The sequence below is a fragment of the Eubalaena glacialis genome, chromosome 20 (genome assembly GCF_028564815.1).
Source record: "Eubalaena glacialis isolate mEubGla1 chromosome 20, mEubGla1.1.hap2.+ XY, whole genome shotgun sequence".
Lineage (NCBI taxonomy): Eukaryota > Metazoa > Chordata > Mammalia > Artiodactyla > Balaenidae > Eubalaena > Eubalaena glacialis.
In genome coordinates this window covers 26794785-26813853 of record NC_083735.1, presented here as the reverse complement: position 1 = coordinate 26813853, position 19069 = coordinate 26794785, and the positions used below count along the sequence as shown (strand labels likewise).

Here is a 19069-nt window from a genome sequence, read left to right as displayed (position 1 = left end):
GCATAGAGAGAACTTACCTCAACATAATAAAGGCCATATATGACAAACCCACAGCCAACATCATTCTCAATGGTGAAAAACTGAAACCATTTCCTCTAAAATCAGGAACAAGACAAAGATGTCCACTCTCACCACTCTTATTCAACATAGGTTTGGAAGTCCTAGCCACAGCAATCAGAGAAGAAAAAGAAATAAAAGGAATCCAAACCAGAAAAGAAGAAGTAAAGCTGTCACTTTTGTAGATGACATGATACTATACATAGAGAATCCTAAAAATGCTACCAGAAAACTACTAGAACTAATCAACGAATTTGGTAAAGTAGCAGGATACAAAATTAACGCACAGAAATCTCTTGCATTCCTATACACTAATGATGAAAAATCTGAAAGAGAAATTAAGGAAACACTCCCATTTACCACTGCAACAAAAAGAATAAAATACCTAGGGATAAACCTACCTAAGGAGACAAAAGACCTGTATGCAGAAAACTGTAAGACACTGATGAAAGAAATCAAAGATGATACAAATAGATGGAGAAATGTACCATGTTCTTGGATTGGAAGGATCAACATTGTGAAAATGACTGTACTACCCAAAGCAATCTGCAGATTCAATGCAATCCCTATCAAACTACCAATGGCATTTTTCACAGAACTAGAAAAAAAATTTCACAATTTGTATGGAAACACAAAAGCCCCCGAATAGCCAAAGCAATCTTGAGAAAGAAAAACGGAGCTGGAGGAATCAGGATCCCTGACTTCAGACTATACTACAAAGCTACAGTAATCAAGACAGTATGGTACTGGCACAAAAACAGAAATCTAGATCAATGGAACAGGATAGAAAGCCCAGAGATAAACCCACACACATATGGTCACCTTATTTTTGATAAAGGAGGCAAGAATATACAATGGAGAAAAGACAGCCTCTTCAATAAGTGGTGCTGGGAAAGCTGGACAGCTACATGGAAAAGAATGAAATTAGAACACTTCCTAACACCATACACAAAAATAAACTCAAAATGGATTAAAGACCTAAATGTAAGGCCAGACACTATAAAACTCTTAGAGGAAAACATAGGAAAAACACTCTTTGACATAAATCACAACAAGATCGTTTTTGACCCACCTCCTAGAGAAATGGAAATAAAAATAAAAGTAAACAAATGGGACCTAATGAAACTTAAAAGCTTTTGCACAGCAAAGGAAACCATAAACAAGATGAAAAGACAGCCCTCAGAATGGGAGAAAATATTTGCAAACGAAGCAACTGACAAAGGATTAAACTCCAAAATATACAAGCAGCCCATGCAGCTCGATATCAAAAAAACAAACAACCCAATCCAAAAATGGGCAGAAGACCTAAATAGACATTTCTCTAAAGAAGATATACAGATTGCCAACAAACACACGAAAGGATGCTCGACATCACTAATCATTAGAGAAATGCAATCAAAACTACAATGAGGTATCACCTCACACTGGTCAGGATGGCCATCATCAAAAAATCTACAAACAATAAATGCTGGAGAGGGTGTGGAGAAAAGGGAACCCTCTTGTAGTGTTGGTGGGAATGTAAATTGATACAGCCACTATGGAGAACAGTATGGAGGTTCCTTAAAAAACTAAAAATAGAACTACCATATGACCCAGCAATCCCACTACTGGGCATATACCCTGAGAAAACTGTAATTCAAAAAGAGTCATGTACCACAATGTTCATTGCAGCACTATTTACAATAGCCAGGACATGGAAGCAACCTAAGTGTCCATCGACAGATGAATGGATAAAGAAGATGTGACACATATATACAGTGGACTATTACTCAGCCATAAAGAGAAATGAAATTGAGTTATTTGTAGTGAGGTGGATGGACCTAGAGTCTGTCATACAGAGTGAAGTAAGTCAGAAAGAGAAAAACAAATACTGTATGCTAACACATATATATGGAATCTAAAAAAAAAAATGGTTCTGATGAACCTAGGGCCAGGACAGGAATAAAGATGGAAACATAGAGAATGGACTTGGGGACACGGGGAGGGGGGAGGGTAAGCTGGGACGAAGTGAGAGAGTAGCATGGACATATATACACTACCAAATGTAAAATAGATAGCTAGTGAGAAGTAGCCACATAGCACAGGGAGATCAGCTCGATGCTTTGTGTCCACCTAGAGGGGTGGGATAGGGAGGGTGGGAGGGAGATGCAAGAGGGAAAGGATATGGGGATATATGTATACGTATAGCTGATTCACTTTGTTATACAGCAGAAACTAACACACCATTGTAAAGCAATTATACTCCAATAAAGATGTTAAAAAAAATAATAATAAAAAATAAAATAAAAAATAAGAATGCACATAAAAATAAAAGAAATACATATAAACCACATAAATTCCTCCTCAACCATCAGAGTCAGAATTTTAAAACTTGTCGTTGGATAATCCATGGTTGAAAAATCTACAGCAAAACGATTATGGGACTGAAAATTCACCTGGAGGCAAGTGCATTTTCCAAAGTCCTTATTACTGTATATTCTTTTTATTTTTTTGGCTGCACCGTGGGGCTTACAGGACCTTAGTTTCCCAACCAGGGATTGAACCTGTCCCCTCAGCAGTGAAAGCACAGAGTCCTAACCACTGGACTGCCAGGGAATTCCCATTATTTCTATATATTCAAATATACAGGTAAATAAAGAAGTCTAGATAGGGTAATGTCAAAGAGCTTAAAACAGTAATAAAATAGCTCTTAAACTAATAATAATATTGTACAATACATTATAATTTAGCTTTCACACAGAGATGACTTCTGAGAAGTTGCATGGCTGAGAGAAGAGAAGGGAGGCGGGTTATAGTTGGAAGAGGAATCACTGGCGCCCTCCTCCTCCATCTCTTGCCTGTCAACTCTCTGTGGTCCTTTCTGGAAGGTGAATCCCGTGCTTGTGGCTTCAGCAGAGGGCGCTGTGTGAAGAGCTTGCGGGTCCTGAGTGAGCCTTCTCCTTTGAAGAAATTATATTGGGCAGGCCGAGTAGTCTCTTTAAAAAAGCTCTTTGCTCCTCTTTATTGGTTGTAGTCAGTCCTTTAAACTCGATCCTTTTGGCTTTTGCTTTTACCTGTGTTCAAAGTGGAGCCTTTGAGTGCTAAGTTTTAACCAGTCGATTTCTTTAGAAAGTTTTTTTTCTTTCCGGTATTCTCTGAGAAATGCTGCCCGCCCGCCTTGCTAGTCACCGGGAAGGGCTGGGTGAGCGACAGATGCCTCTCCAACACAAGGGTCTCCACCTGCCCAGGCTCCATATTGTTACTGTAAATTATCGGGTGAGGGGACCAGGGAAGCAATTTAAATTCCCTTTTTCAGAGAAAGTCACTTCCAGCACTTATACGATAATAATAGAGTCTTCTTTTCAGCACTTACTATGTAGCAAGCCCTCTTCCAAATGCTTTCATGTATCATCTCTTTTAATGCTCGTATCTGCTGAATGAGGCAGCTATTGCTATTTTTTCAGTTTTACACGTGAAGAGGAGACTAGCAGAGGGGAAAAGTAACTTGCCCAGGATCATACGCTAAACGGCAAAGCAGGACTTGTATACAGCCTTCTGATTCCACGCCCTTCACTCTTAACCCCTCTAGCAGGCTGCCTCCTTATGTATCATTATTACCACCTCTCCTTGTCGTGATCACAAACCCCACACCCAGCTTACTTCCCAGACTTGCCCAGTAGCAACAGCTCTCATAGCTACCAGATCACCGAGGAGTATTACACAGAGTCATCTGTGTTCATGAGAGGGCACGAAAATACTCTATGGGCTGGGAGAAACACACAGAAGAATGGAGGCAGAGGTGAGAGCCCGTTAGACCAATCCGGTTTCACAAGGTTCTTTCATAAGACAACTTTACATGGACTTAGAGTGACTTTTGTACGATGTGACTTTTGTGCAATGACCGTAATTCAGGTGGTGGTAGGAAAAGTATACAGAAGTAAATCTGCAAAAATCTAAATTCCTTTAAGAGAACTTGCAGACTATTTTATCTGTTACTGTTAGGGTCTCCCTCATTGGTAATTGTCGATTCTTTTAAGAGAAAGAACACTAGTTAAATGACCTAATCTAGGATCTACCACTTTTTACCGTTGACGTAGGACGCCTTTGACCCTCTCCTAGGTCACAGAGCAATAATCATAATAGCTTTATTATTCCTAGCTTCACATAGCATCTGCCCTGGCTTTATTTCTTCTTTTATCTCCCTTTTTCCTCAATAGCCTTGTCATACGTTACACACCATACTAAGCCTCTGGAATCCATTCTTCAACAAGATGAGTGAATAAATCAACTCTCTGTTTCATAGCTCTTTGGAGCATAAAAGAGATAATAAGAAAATGATTTTGAAACAGTAAAGTGTCAGTTTATTGCTATTCCTCCCTCCTAGAATGTCTCTTCCTCCAATTGGTGCCTAACACGTTTTCTCTCTTTTTTCCAAATATTCCATGATATTTGTTCAAGATCTGGTTACCATCAATTTTCCAGGCAGTAATATTGATTGTTCTACGATATAAACAAATTATTTTGTGTTTGTATATGTCCATGTGATGTTTTCATGGCCTCTCCCATTATTATAATTTTTTCTGGGGGTTCTTTCTTCTTTAACCCGTCATCCTTTCCTCACTTTCTGGAAAATTCTAAGTTATCCTCTGATCTTTCTTACTTTGCTTTCATAAAAGGAGAAAGATCAGGGCTGTTTGATGACATTTTAACCATTTTATCTCCATTCACTTACAGAAAAGGAACCATTACTTATTTTCTGTGATCAGAATATAATCAGGTTTTCACCCTTTGGCGATTCAATATTGTTGGGAAATCGTTCTGTTTATGAGTCCTTCACAGAAGAATGCATCCCATTCAGTGCAATTTTTTGAGCAAAGAACCTCACAGGACAATATAGGTTGAGAAAGTACACTCATCACACACTTTGCCATGTATCATTCACGATTTTCCAGGGTGAAGTAACACATTGTGTCATTTAAGTCTCAAAGGAAATGAACAGAAGGGCCATTCCTCACACAGGCTAGGAAATTGAGATTCTTCTAGTATATCCTTGGTGGTAAAATGTTTAAAGATGCTGAAGATTTTTATAATTTTATTTTGTATCCTCTTAATAAACATGAGGCCACTTCTTAGACAGTATTCTAAAAACTTGAATGTGGATAAATATAGATACAATTAAACAATAATAAAACAAGTACTAATGAACTCAAATATACTTGAATTTAGTAAAAATTCCAAAAAAGCCAAACTAAGGAGTTTCTCAATGAAATTTTAAAAGATCTACTTACTAAGTTATGGATTTATTCCCCTGCAGTGACTCAAAGGTAATAAGACAGAAAAGCAGGAAAAAACGATGCTGGGAAAATATTTAAAATTGTAACCAACAGATGGAAATGAAACTTTTGGTAGGGAGCATGCTGTAGTGTACACAGAAGTAGAAATATAATGTTGTGCACATGAAGCTTATATAATGTTCTAAACTGATGTTATTTCAATAAAAAATAAATTTTAAAAATGTGACCTTGGGTGCTCCCCAAAGGGAAGTGAGCTGCCTTATTAGTTGAGGATTTTGAGACTGTGTCTGTGCGTTTCTCACAGGGCCAGTGTCAATGTTGGCATAAATCTCTTTTTAATGGAGTGATAGGAATCTGGTTCTCAAAGGTTTAAGAGGATTCACTTTTATCATGTGTTCCTATTCTTGGAGGTTAATTAATGTTTAGACAAAGCTAATCTCATTAATACAATTGCTCAGCTCTTTGTAAAATGAGGACACTGAAAACGTGTCAAGTAGAGCGCTTTGGAGTTTGAACAGCCACTGGGTTCACTGCAATACCTCAGTTTTGTAGGGGGTTATTACAGAGAGGTGTTCGTGCTCCATCTTACCCTCTCGCTCATGTCCTTTTCTCTCCCTAACATGGTACAAATGGATGATGAAGGTCACAGACAGAGAGTGAGGACACATCTGTCTATAAAGAAAAAATGTTGCCTGCCATTCCAGTTCTTCAAGGACCAAGCCATTAGCCACTGCAGTTGCTCACTGACAGTGCACCCTGAGGGGAATTCAGGATGGAGAAAACCAGGGAACATTCTGTGCTTTGGACATACTGGCCCTTAGATAGTTAAGATGCATATCTAAGGAAAATTTTCATATGACCCCAGATTCTTGCATCTTTCCATATATAGAATGGGAAATAGTAATAGCAGTAATCTATTGATGCTTGACCACATGTTTTTCCTAGCAAAAAAGGTTCATAATCTCCTGGCTCCTTTACGTCTTTGAAGCTGTTCCTCAGAGCTATCAGAGAGACTGTCTTCTCAGCTGTAGTCCTCAGTAAAGTCCCTGAATAAAGTTTAACTCACAATTTTTACATTGTGCCTTTTTCTTTCCGTTGACATGTCACAAGTGGATGGGATGCTAGAGGCACAATGGGCAGCCTGCCACATCTTCCCACCGTTTCAAGATGTCAGGGACATGACGTCCGTGAAGGAGATGCTAGGTGCCGGGCTTATTCAGGACGCCCCCGATTGGTGGGTCAAACTTGGTATAAACGGAGGAAGAAGACAGGCATCTTACTCACAGCAAGGGAGAAGTTGGAATCCTCCCTCCTACTAGCTCTGTGACCCTGCAAGTAATTTGATCTTTAAATTTTCATTTCCTCTTTTATAAAATGCAGATACTAGTAGAATTAACTCCTAGGATTCTAGTGAGGAGTAAAGGAAAGAATTGAATAAGACCCTGAGCAGAGTGTCTGGTGTTCAGTAAAAATTCACAAATGGAAGTAATTACTGTTATTATTATGATATAAGTTGACCATTCTGTCTTTTTTTGCTTCTTTTGGTGTGAGGCCCTAGGCTTTCACTCATGTAATCCTGTGATGTTGGCTTGCAAGTGGATAGGGGTGGCTCTTTCCTTGGGGACAATATAGTTCATAACAACAGAATTTTACAGACCTCTTAAAACAGTACTCACACCTACCCACACACAAATATATGTATATGTGTATGTATGTACATCATATATATACTTAATATATGACACATATATATTATATACATATTTGTATCATATATACATATATAATATATGATATATAAATATATATGATACATATATATCATATAATTTAATTTTCTTCCTTCCTTCCTTTCTTTCTTCCTTCCTTCCTTTCTTCCTTCCTTCCTTTCTTTTCTTTCTCTTTCTTTCTTCCTTCCTTCCTTCCTTCCTTTCTTTCTTTTTCTTTTTTTTTTTTAAACATCTTTATTGAAGTATAATTGCTTTACAATGGTGTGTTAGCTTCTGCTTTATAACAAAGTGAATCAGTTATACATATACATATGTTCCCATATCTCTTCCCTCTTGCATCTCCCTCCCTCCCACCCTCCCTATCCCACCCCTCTAGGTGGTCACAAAGCACCGAGCTGATCTCCCTGTGCTATGCGGCTGCTTCCCACTAGCTATCTATTTTACATTTGGTAGTGTATATATGTCCATGACACTCTCTCACCCTGTCACATCTCACCCCTCCCCCTCCCCATATCCTCAAGTCCATTCTCTAGTAGGTCTGTGTCTTTATTCCCATCTTGCCACTAGGTTCTTCATGACCTTTTTTTTTTTCCCTTAGATTCCATATATATGTGTTAGCATACTGTATTTCTTTTTCTCTTTCTGACTTACTTCACTCTGTATGACAGACTCTAACTCCATCCACCTCATTACAAACACCTCCATTTCATTTCTTTTTATGGCTGAGTAATATTCCATTGTATAAATGTGCCACATCTTCTTTATCCATTCATCCGATGATGGACACCTAGGTTGCTTCCATGTCCTGGCTATTGTAAACAGAGCTGCAATGAATATTTTGGTACATGACTCTTTCTGAATTATGGTTTTCTCAGGGTATATGCCCAGTAGTGGGATTGCTGGGTCGTATGGTAGTTCTATTTGTAGTTTTTTAAGGAACCTCCATACTGTTCTCCATAGTGGCTGTATCAATTTACATTCCCACCAACAGTGCAGGAGTGTTCCCTTTTCTCCACACCCTCTCCAGCATTTATTGTTTCTAGATTTTTTGATGATGGCCATTCTGACCGGTGTGAGATGATACCTCATTGTAGTTTTGATTTGCATTTCTCTAATGATTAATGATGTTGAGCATTCTTTCATGTGTCTGTTGGCAATCTGTATATCTTCTTTGGAGAAATGTCTATTTAGGTCTTCTGCCCATCTTTGGATTGGGTTGTTTGTTTTTTTGTTATTGAGCTGCATGAGCTGCTTGTAAATCTTGGAGATTAATCCTTTGTCAGTTGCTTTATTTGCAAATATTTTCTCCCATTCTGAGGGTTGTCTTTTGGTCTTGTTTATGGTTTCCTTTGCTGTGCAAAAGCTTTTAAGTTTCATTAGGTCCCATTTGTTTATTTGTGTTTTTATTTCCATTTCTCTAGGAGCTGGGTCAAAAAGGATCTTGCTGTGATTTATGTCATAGAGTGTTCTGCCTATGTTTTCCTCTAAGAGTTTGATAGTGTCTGGCCTTACACTTAGGTCTTTAATCCATTTTGAGTTTATTTTTGTGTATGGTGTCAGGGAGTGTTCTAATTTCATACTTTTACATGTACCTGTCCAATTTTCCCAGCACCACTTATTGAAGAGGCTGTCTTTTCTCCACTGTATATGCTTGCCTCCTTTATCAAAGATAAGGTGACCATATGTGCGTGGGCTTATCTCTGGGCTTTCTATCCTGTTCCATTGATCTAGATTTCTGTTTTTGTGCCAGTACCATACTGTCTTGATCACTGTAGCTTTGTAATATAGTCTGAAGTCAGGGAGCCTGATTCCTCCAGCTCCATTTTTTGTTCTCAAGATTGCTTTGGCTATTCGGGGTCTTTTGTGTTTCCATACAAATTGTGAAATTTTTTGTTCTAGTTCTGTGAAAAATGCCAGTGGTAGTTTGATAGGGATTGCATTGAATCTGTAGATTGCTTTGGGTAGCAGAGTCATTTTCACAATGTTGATTCTTCCAATCCAAGAACATGGTATATCTCTCCATCTATTTGTATCATCTTTAATTTCTTTCATCAGTGTCCTATAATTTTCTGCATACAGGTCTTTTGTCTCCTTAGGTAGGTTTATTCCTAGGTATTTTATTCTTTTTGTTGCAATGGTAAACGGGAGTGTTTTCTTAATTTCACTTTCAGATTTTTCATCATTAGTATACAGGAATGCAAGAGATTTCTGTGCATTAATTTTGTATCCTGCTACTTTACCAAATTCATTGATTAGCTCTAGTAGTTTTCTGGTAGCATCTTTTGGATTCTCTACGTATAGTATCATGTCATCTGCAAACAGTGACAGCTTTACTTCCTCTTTTCCAATTTGGATTCCTTTTATTTCTTTTTCTTCTCTGATTGCTGTGGCTAACACTTCCAAAACTATGTTGAATAATAGTGGTGAGAGTGGGCAGCCTTGTCTTGTTCCTGATCTTAGTGGAAATGGTTTCAGTTTTTCACCATTGAGGACAATGTTGGCTGTGGGTTTGTCATATATGGCCTTTATTATGTTGAGGAAAGTTCCCTCTATGCCTACTTTCTGCAGGACTTTTATCATAAATGGGTGTTGAATTTTGTCGAACGCTTTCTCTGCATCTATTGAGATGATCATATGGTTTTTCTTCTTCAATTTGTTAATATGATGTATCACGTTGATTGATTTGCGTATATTGAAGAATCCTTGCATTCCTGGAATAAACCCCACTTGATCATGGTGTATAATCCTTTTAATGTGCTGTTGGATTCTGTTTGCTAGTATTTTGTTGAGGATTTTTGCATCTATGTTCATCAGTGATATTGGCCTGTAGTTTTCTTTCTTTGTGACATCTTTGTCTGGTTTTGGTATCAGGGTGATGGTGGCCTCGTAGAATGAGTTGGGGAGTGTTCCTCCCTCTGCAATATTTTGGAAGAGTTTGAGAAGGATAGGTGTTATCTCTTCTCTAAATGTTTGATAGAATTCGCCTGTGAAGCCATCTGGTCCTGGGCTTTTGTGTGTTGGAAGATTTTTAATCACAGTTTCAATTTCAGTGCTTGCGATTGGTCTGTTCATATTTTCTATTTCTTCCTGGTTCAGTCTTGGCAGGATGTGCATTTCTAAGAATCTGTCCATTTCTTCCAGGTTGTCCATTTTATTGGCATAGAGTTGCTTGTAGTAATCTCTCATGATCGTTTGTATTTCTGCAGTGTCAGTGGTTACTTCTCCTTTTTCATTTCTAATTCTATTAATTTGAGTCCTCTCCCTTTTTCTCTTGATGAGTCTGGCTAATGGTTTATCAATTTTGTTTATCTTCTCAAAGAACCAGCTTTTAGTTTCATTGATTTTTGCTATTGTTTCCTTCATTTCTTTTTCATTTATTTCTGATCTGATCTTTATGATTTCTTTCCTTCTGCTAGCTTTGGGGTTTTTTTGTTCTTCTTTCTCTAATTGCTTTAGGTGCAAGGTTAGGTTGTTTATTCGAGATGTTTCCTGTTTCTTGATGTAGGCTTGTATTGCTATAAACTTCCCTCTTAGAACTGCTTTTGCTGCATCCCATAGGTTTTGGATCGTCGTGTCTCCATTGTCATTTGTTTCTAGGTATTTTTTGATTTCCCCTTTGATTTCTTCAGTGATCACTTCGTTATTAAGTAGTGTATTGTGTAGCCTCCATGTGTTTGTATTTTTTACAGATCTTTTCCTGTAATTGATATCTAGTCTCATAGCGTTGTGGTCGGAAAAGATACTTGATACGATTTCAATTTTTTTAAATTTACCAAGGCTTGATTTGTGACCCAAGATATGATCTATCCTGGAGAATGTTCCATGAGCACTTGAGAAAAATGTGTATTCTGTTGTTTTGGGGTGGAATGTCCTATAAATATCAATTAAGTCCATCTTGTTTAATGTATCATTTAAAGCTTGTGTTTCCTTATTTATTTTCATTTTGGATGGTCTGTCGATTGGTGAAAGTGGGGTGTTAAAGTCCCCTACTATGATTGTGTTGCTGTCGATTTCCCCTTTTATGGCTGTTAGTATTTGCCTTATGTATTGAGGTGCTCCTATGTTGGGTGCATAAATATTTACAATTGTTATACCTTCCTCTTGGATCGATCCCTTGATCATTATATAGTGTCCTTCTTTGTCTCTTGTAATAGTCTTTATTTTAAAGTCTATTTTGTCTGATATGAGAATTGCTCCTCCAGCTTTCTTTTGGTTTCCATTTGCATGGAATATCTTTTTCCATCCCCTCACTTTCAGTCTGTATGTGTCTCTAGGTCTGAAGTGGGTCTCTTGAAGACAGCATATATATGGGTCTTGTTTTTGTATCCATTCAGCCAGTCTGTGTCTTTTGGTGGGAGCATTTAATCCATTTACATTTAAGGTAATTATCGATATGTATGTTCCTATTCCCATTTTCTTAAATGTTTTGGGTTTGTTATTGTAGGTGTTTTCCTTCTCTTGTGTTTCTTGCCTAGAGAAGTTCCTTTAGCATTTGTTGTAAAGCTGGTTTGGTGGTGCTGAACTCTCTCAGCTTTTGCTTGTCTGTAAAGGTTTTAATTTCTCCATCAAATCTGAATGAGATCCTTGCTGGGTAGAGTAATCTTGGTTGTAGGTTTTTCTCCTTCATCACTTTAAGTATATCCTGCCACTCCCTTCTGGCTTGCAGAGTTTCTGCTGAAAGATCAGCTGTTAACCTTATGGGGATGCCCTTGTGTGTTATTTGTTGTTTTTCCCTTGCTGCTTTTAATATGTTTTCTTTATATTTAATTTTTGATAGTTTGATTAATATGTGTCTTGGTGTGTTTCTCCTTGGATTTATCCTGTATGGGACTCTCTGTGCTTCCAGGACTTGATTAACTATTTCCTTTCCCATATTAGGGAAGTTTTCAACTATAATCTCTTCAAATATTTTCTCAGTCCCTTTCTTTTTCTCTTCTTCTTCTGGGACCCCTATAATTCGAATGTTGGTGCGTTTAATGTTGTCCCAGAGGTCTCTGAGACTGTCCTCAGTTCTTTTCATTCTTTTTTCTTTATTCTGCTCTGCAGTAGTTATTTCCACCATTTTATCTTCCAGGTCACTTATCCGTTCTTCTGCCTCAGTTATTCTGCTATTGATCCCATCTAGAGTATTTTTAATTTCATTTATTGTGCTTTTCATCGTTGCTTGGTTCCTCTTTAGTTCTTCTACGTCCTTGTTAAATGTTTCTTGCATTTTGTCTATTCTATTTCCAAGATTTTGGATCATCCTTACTATCATTATTCTGAATTCTTTTTCAGGTAGACTACCTATTTCCTCTTCATTTGTTAGGTCTGGTGTGTTTTGACCCTGCTCCTTCATCTGCTGTGTGTTTTTCTGTCTTCTCATTTTGCTTATCTTACTGTGTTTGGGATCTCCTTTTCACAGGCTGCAGGTTCATAGTTCCCATTGTTTTTGGTATCTGTCCCCAGTGGCTACGGTTGGTTCAGTGGGTTGTGTAGGTTTCCTGGTGGAGGGAACTAGTGCCTGTGTTCTGGTGGATGAGGCTGGATGTTGTCTTTCTGGTGGGCTCGTCCACGTCTGGTGGTGTGTTTTGGGGTGTCTGTGGCCTTATTATGATTTTAGGCAGCCTCTCTGTTAATGGATGGGGCTGTGTTCCTGTCTTGCTAGTTGTTTGGCATAGGGTGTCCAGCACTGTAGCTTGCTGGTCGTTGAGTGAAGCTGGGTCTTGATGTTGAGATGGAGATTTCTGAGAGATTTTCGCCGTTTGGTATTACGTGGAGCTGGGAGGTCTCTTGTGGACCAGTGTCCTGAAGTTGGCTCTCCCACCTCAGAGGCACAACCCTGATGCCTGGCTGGAGCACCAAGAGCCTTTCATCCACACGGCTCAGAATAAAAGGGAGAAAAAATGGAAAGAAAGAAAGAAAGAGGATAAAATAAAATAAAATAAAGCAATTATAATAGAAAATAAGAAAAAAATTATTAAGAATAAATTTATTAAGAAAAAATTTTTTTTTAATTTTTAAAAATAGATTTATTGATTTTTTATACTAAAAATAAGAAAAAAATTATTAAGAAAAAATTTCTTAAGAAAAAATTTTTTTTAATTTTTTAAAATAAAAAATATGAAAAAACTTATTTAAAAAAATTTTTTTAAATTTTTTAAAAATAGAAAATAAGGAAAAAATTATTAAGAAAACATTTATTAGGGAAAAAAAATTTTTTTTAAGAAAAAAAAAAAAAAAAAAAACGGACGGACCTAACCCTAGGACTAACGGTGAGAGCAAAGCTATACAGACAAAATCTCACCCAGAAGCATATACATATACACTCACAAAAAAAGGAAAAGGGGAAAAGTTAATATATCCTGCTCCCAAAGTCCACCTCCTAAATTTGGGATGATTCGTTGTCTATTCAGGTATTCAACAGATGCAGGCACATCAAGTTGTTTGTGGAGCTTTAATCCGCTGCTTCTGAGGCTGCTGGGAGAGATTTCCCTTTCTCTTCTTTGTTCGTACAGCTCCCGGGGTTCAGCTTTGGATTTGGACCCGCCTCTGCATGTAGGTCGCCTGAGGGCGTCTGTTCCCCGCCCAGACAGAACGGGGTTAAAGGAGCAGCTGATGCGGGGGCTCTGGCTCAGTCAGGCCGGGGGGAGGGAGCGGTACGGAGGAGGCGGGGCGAGCCTGCGGCGGCAGAAGCCGGCGCGACGTTGCAGCAGCCTGAGGCGCCGTGCGTTCTCCCGGGGAAGTTGTCCCCGGATCACGGGAGCCTGGCCGTGGCGGGCTGCACAGGCTCCCAGGAGGGGCGGTGTGGAGAATGACCTGTGCTCGCCCACAGGCTGTTTGGTGGCGGCAGCAGCAGCCTTAGCGTCTCATGCCCGTCTCTGGGGTCCGCGCTGATAGCCGCGGCTCGCGCCCATCTCTGGAGTTCGTTTAAGTGGCGCTCTGAATCCCCTCTCCTTGCACGCCGCGAAACAAAGAGGCAAGAAAAAGTCTCTTGCCTCTTCGGCAGCTGCAGACTTTTTCTCGGGCACCCTCCCGGCTAGTTGTGGTGCGCTAGCCCCTTCAGGCTGTGTTCACGCAGCCAACCCCAGTCCTCTCCCTGGGATCCGACCGAAGCCGGCGCCTCAGCTCCCAGCCCCGCCCGCCCCGGCGGGTGAGCAGACAAGCCTCTCGGGCTGGTGAGTGCTGCTCGGCGCCGAGCCTCTGTGCGGGAATCTCTCCGTTTTTCCCTCTGCGCCCCTGTTGCTGTGGGATCCGCGCTGATAGCCGCGGCTCGCGCCCGTCTCTGGAGCTCGTTTAGGCGGCGCTCTGAATCCCCTCTCCTTGGACGCCGCGAAACAAAGAGGCAAGAAGAAGTCTCTTGCCTCTTCGGCAGCTGCAGTCTTTTTCCCGGACTCCCTCCCGGCCAGCACCGAAGCCCGAGCCCCAGCTCCCAGCCCCCGCCCGCCCCGGCGGCTGAGCACACAAGCCTCTCGGGCTGGTGAGTGCTGGTCGGCACCGCTCCTCTGTGCGGGAATCTCTCCGCTTTGCCCTCCGCACCCCTGTGGCTGCGCTCTCCTCCGTGGCTCTGAAGCTTCCCCCCTCTGCTACCCGCAGTCTCTGCCCACGAAGGGGCTTCCTAGTGTGTGGAAACCTTTCCTCCTTCACAGCTCCCTCCCACTGGTGCAGGGCCCGTCCCTATTCTTTTGTCTCTGTTATTTCTTTTGTCTTTTGCCCTACCCAAGTACGTGGGGATTTTCTTGCCTTTTGGGAGGTCTGACGTCTTCTGCCAGCGTTCAGTGGGTGTTCTGTAGGAGCAGTTCCACGTGTAGATGTATTTCTCATGTATCTGTGGGGAGGAAGGTGATCTCAGCGTCTTACTCTTCCGCCATCTTGCCCCGACCCCTTTCTTTCTTTTCTTTTCTTTTCTTTTCGTCTTTTCCTTACTAGTAAAATGTCTGAGCTTGGTCTCTTTAACTATAAACTTGGAAAGATGCTGATTTGAAACTGTAGCCACCCCAAAATGCCCCTTTGTTATGCAGATTATTTCGAGGGGGGGTGGGAACAATTAAGGGCCAAAAGACTCCGGAAGAAACTTTGACCTTCTCCCTAACTGCCTAAAAGAATTTGCCTAGCGGGCCTGTTCCCGGAATAGAGCTGTCAGCAGAGAAGTCAGCAGAGCGTGTGGGCTCCGTGTGGTGGGGGAAATGCCCAGGGATCAGGGTCCACGCTGGGTCCCACCGCAAACATCTACCAAACATTTGCTTTTCCACCTCCATGTGCATTGCCTTCCTCCCCTTCCAAGTCCCAAACCACTACCCCCAAGAGCCTCTTTTGCCTTTAGCTGAAGACGGTGTTTCAGGTGAGGGCTTCAGCCATTTTGGTGAGTTACTCCGTTTTCCTGGGTCTCTCCCATGGATCCACGTCATTCAGCTTTTAATCTGTCTCACGTCAATTTAATCCTTAGACCAACCAGAAGCACCAAGAAGGGTGGAGGAAACCTTCTTTCTCCCCAACTGAACAAGGATGAACCACTGGGCTGGGACTTGCGTTCAGGCACTGGGAGGCCCCTCACAGTCTAACTTGTCACCTCATCTTTATCCTGACAGCTGTCACCTCTCCCGCCCCTGATGAGGGAAGCCGAGACGAAGGGAGCCGTGCAGGTGTTCATTCAGGGTGAAGCAGGTGAGTCATATGACAGAACCGAGTGAGGATCTGAGAGGATGCTACTTGGGCTGGAATGGCATTGGGGCAGATGGCTCCAAACTGTGCCCGGGTACCCAGAGAGGGGCAGCCAGCCGCCAGGTTCCCTCACTGAGGGGTTATATGATAAGGAAGGCGGATTCACCTGAGCAGACCAGGTCCCGCGTGGTGAAGAAACAGCGTCCCAAGGGCGCCGACTGTGCCCGCTGGGGTGTGTAGGTCTAAGAGGCACAAGAGGCGGCTCGGGAGGCCTAGGTTGGAAATGAATGTACTTGGCCTGAAGAACGCCCTCCCAGGGCTGGGAGACTTAGTCATTCAGAATGGCCTGTGCCCTTGTCTGGGCCTCGGGAACAACCCCCAGGGGATAGGTCTCCTCTTGCTCAGCGATGCGAACCCCTAGGGGGGTTTTCAGCAAGGACACGATCACCATTACCCCCCTCCCTCTCGCCTTACCCAAAGCTCTTTGCCGTATTATAAACGGCACGTTATATGCCATGCTATAAACATTATAATCATATTAAGTATTTTACTTGTGAGACTATGCTATCGTACCTATTATAATAACAATATATCTGGCTTAACGTTTATTATGCCCACAGGGTACCTAATTCCTTGGTAAACCTTTCCTCTTCTGTTATACTTTCTGTTTTGTCCTTCCCTAATTTTTGAAGCAAGGTGGCTGTATCACGGACTCCAGTATTAGTTAGAAATTTAATTTTCTTTAAGCATTTGGAAGATTACAGCTGATGACAGTTAGTGAATGATTTTTTTTCCTGAAAATTAATATCTGCCACGGAATTGAATAATAGATAAGCACTAGATATTCATGATAAGAGCAGTAGACACCTCATGGTCAGAGGGAGAGCCTAGCTGAATTACTGATCGCTCCTTTCCTGCCCACTGCCTCCCCAAATAAAGAACTTGGCTCCCTATTTTGTAAAACATCAACTTGACCCCCTAAGCAGTAGATTGGAACAGGAGTGGACCCCTGACCTAGGACCCAGAGAGAGGTTTAGTCCCTCTAGGGACTTACCCATAAGCGGGCTTACTCACGTAAGAGCAGACATGTGCTGGAAAAGCTGCTGAGAAGAGAGAGAATGACATGGACCTAAAAAATCAGAGCATTAGGAGGGAAAATGAAGGAGAAAAGAGTCCAGCCGCCTTCTTAGTGCCTGCTTCTCATCCCTTTCTAAGTCCAGCAGCGTTCAAATCTGCCCTGAGGTTTTGTGATACACCACTGAGTTCAAATAACCAAGTTCGTGCTTAAGCTAGCTTGAATTATTCATTTCATTTCAGTTATTTGCTGCCAAAGCAGCTTTAATGAATTGAGTAAATATTCCAGGGAAAACTGCCATGACCACGAGTATTTGCTTTCAGGGGGAGTGAGGGTGGGGTGTGGTGGGACTAGGTCTCTGCCGCCACGTTTCAGGCTGTCCCACTTATCACATCTTGTGCTTCAAAGTGTGTTTCCCCTTGAAGAGGCTCTTGAGAAGCACAGCCACTGACCTTGTGCTCCCCGAAGGAATTGGGCCCCAGGTATGTGAAACCTAAGAAAAACAACAGCTTTCTTTTCAAAATGTCACTGTTGCCTTGTGCTGTTAGAGCTGGAGCCTTGATTGCACTTTGGGGGCTGACACTTCTTTTGTTCTGGAGGAACACCCTGTAGGTTCTGCAAAGTTAGGGCCCAGATCCTGTGTTAGACTGGAAGACGGAGGCGCTGAATTGGTCTCCACAGTTTGGTCAGAAGTTGCCTCTCTCATGGGTGAAATAGCGTCTCTGAGATTCCGGGTGAGGAGAGGCTGGCCGGTGATGACGGTGGAAGGAAAATACTTGCTTTACTTTTTGTTGGTGTTTTTCCCTACCGGGTGGTGAGCCAGAACCTCTGACACCTACCTGCATGGGTTTGAATCTCAGCTCTGCCAGTCTTCAGTCAGGGCCCAGCCAGGAGGCAGAACCAGAACAGTTCCTTGACCGAGAGAATTTCACAGAAAGAATTATCAGTTAGGCCGAAAGTTGTTAACTAGGTGACCTAAAGGGTTTCACGGGGGTAGCAACCAAAAGAAGCAGCTATCACCTCTAGGGCTGAGGCCACACGGAGAAGAGGTTGGAATAGTTAAAATTTAAATCGTTAAAGGAGGAGCCCCATGGAGATGGAAGTCAGACCTCTGAGGAGGGGCCACTGCTCAGCTGGTCCTGGGGTCTCTGAGTTGGAAGGAGGGGCCCATGGTTCCCAGATTTCCCAAGAGGAGGCGCTGGTTGCCTAGTGCTGGCATCTTGGGAGCTGGGGGCAAAAAGGGAAGGTGGTTCTGTAAGGGGTGTGTGTGTGTGTGTGTGTTTGTGTACACGTGTGTGTGTTATAACCCCCTTATGTCTTCACCCAGCTTTCAGCCAAAGGTTATTGTATGGTATGCAACAGCCTGGACTCAGCTCTGTTTTGGAATTCATGGCTGGATCCATGTCCATGCTTGGGGCAACACACGATGGAGATCACTTGAGAAGGCTGATTCTAAGATAGCTAGAGGTGGACTGCCGAAGAGTACAGCTGAGGGGCAGGTCCACACCCAGGAGTTTGGGATTAGCAGACACAAACTACTATATATAAAAGAGATAAACAAAAAGGTCCTACTGGATAGCACAGGGAACTATATTTCAATATTTTGTAATAACCTATACTGGAAAAGAATATGAGAAAGAACATATATACTGCTGTTGCTGTACACCAGAAACTAACACAACATTGGAAATCAACTATACTTTAATTTAAAAAACCCAGAAAATAACAAGTTTAGCAAGGACATGGGGAAAAAAGGCTATATCCAAAAGAATTATTCAACCAAATTTACTGATACTGTCCTGGAAACAAAACTAAAATAAACATAGAATAAATTTTTAAAAATGAAAAACCAAAAACCAAAAACCAAAAACCCCATGAAGCAATTTTGCTATCGATATGGGAAAATGCTAACATGATATTGTGCAAAAAAAGAGGCACACAAAATTGCATGTGTAGAGTGATCTCAAAATTACCCACAAGAAAACTTAATGGGCGTGTATTAAAATGTTAATATGATTAACTTTGGATTGCAGAATTATATATATATAATAAGACTATATTATTTTTGTTATTAGAGTTTAAGTCAAAAGAGAAAGAAAAAAGAGGCTTTGGGCATTCTGGTAGCAGGAAAAATGTGAAACATACTAACATATAACTGCTGTGGTAAGTTTCAGGAAGAAGAGGCAGTTTTCCTCCAATTAAATTCTATGAGAATTTTTTTCATGTGGAAATTTCATAAAGAGAAAATAAATATCATCTCCAGTGCCTGTGTATCGATTTATACTTATATTAGA

At 41.2% G+C, this 19069-nt stretch overlaps 1 long non-coding RNA gene across 2 annotated transcripts in view; it reads left to right on the top strand.

Moving 5' to 3' along the window:
• Positions 1-19069, top strand: part of LOC133081303 (uncharacterized) — a 141039-nt gene that overhangs the window by 5190 nt on the left and 116780 nt on the right. The window contains exons 1-2 of one of the 2 annotated variants that reach the window (XR_009698776.1): positions 15329-15401; positions 15628-15703. This is a non-coding gene — a long non-coding RNA (uncharacterized LOC133081303). Of the gene's footprint in view, positions 1-15328; positions 15402-15627; positions 15704-19069 lie in introns of those variants that run through there. The other variant, XR_009698777.1, reaches the window with a different exon arrangement.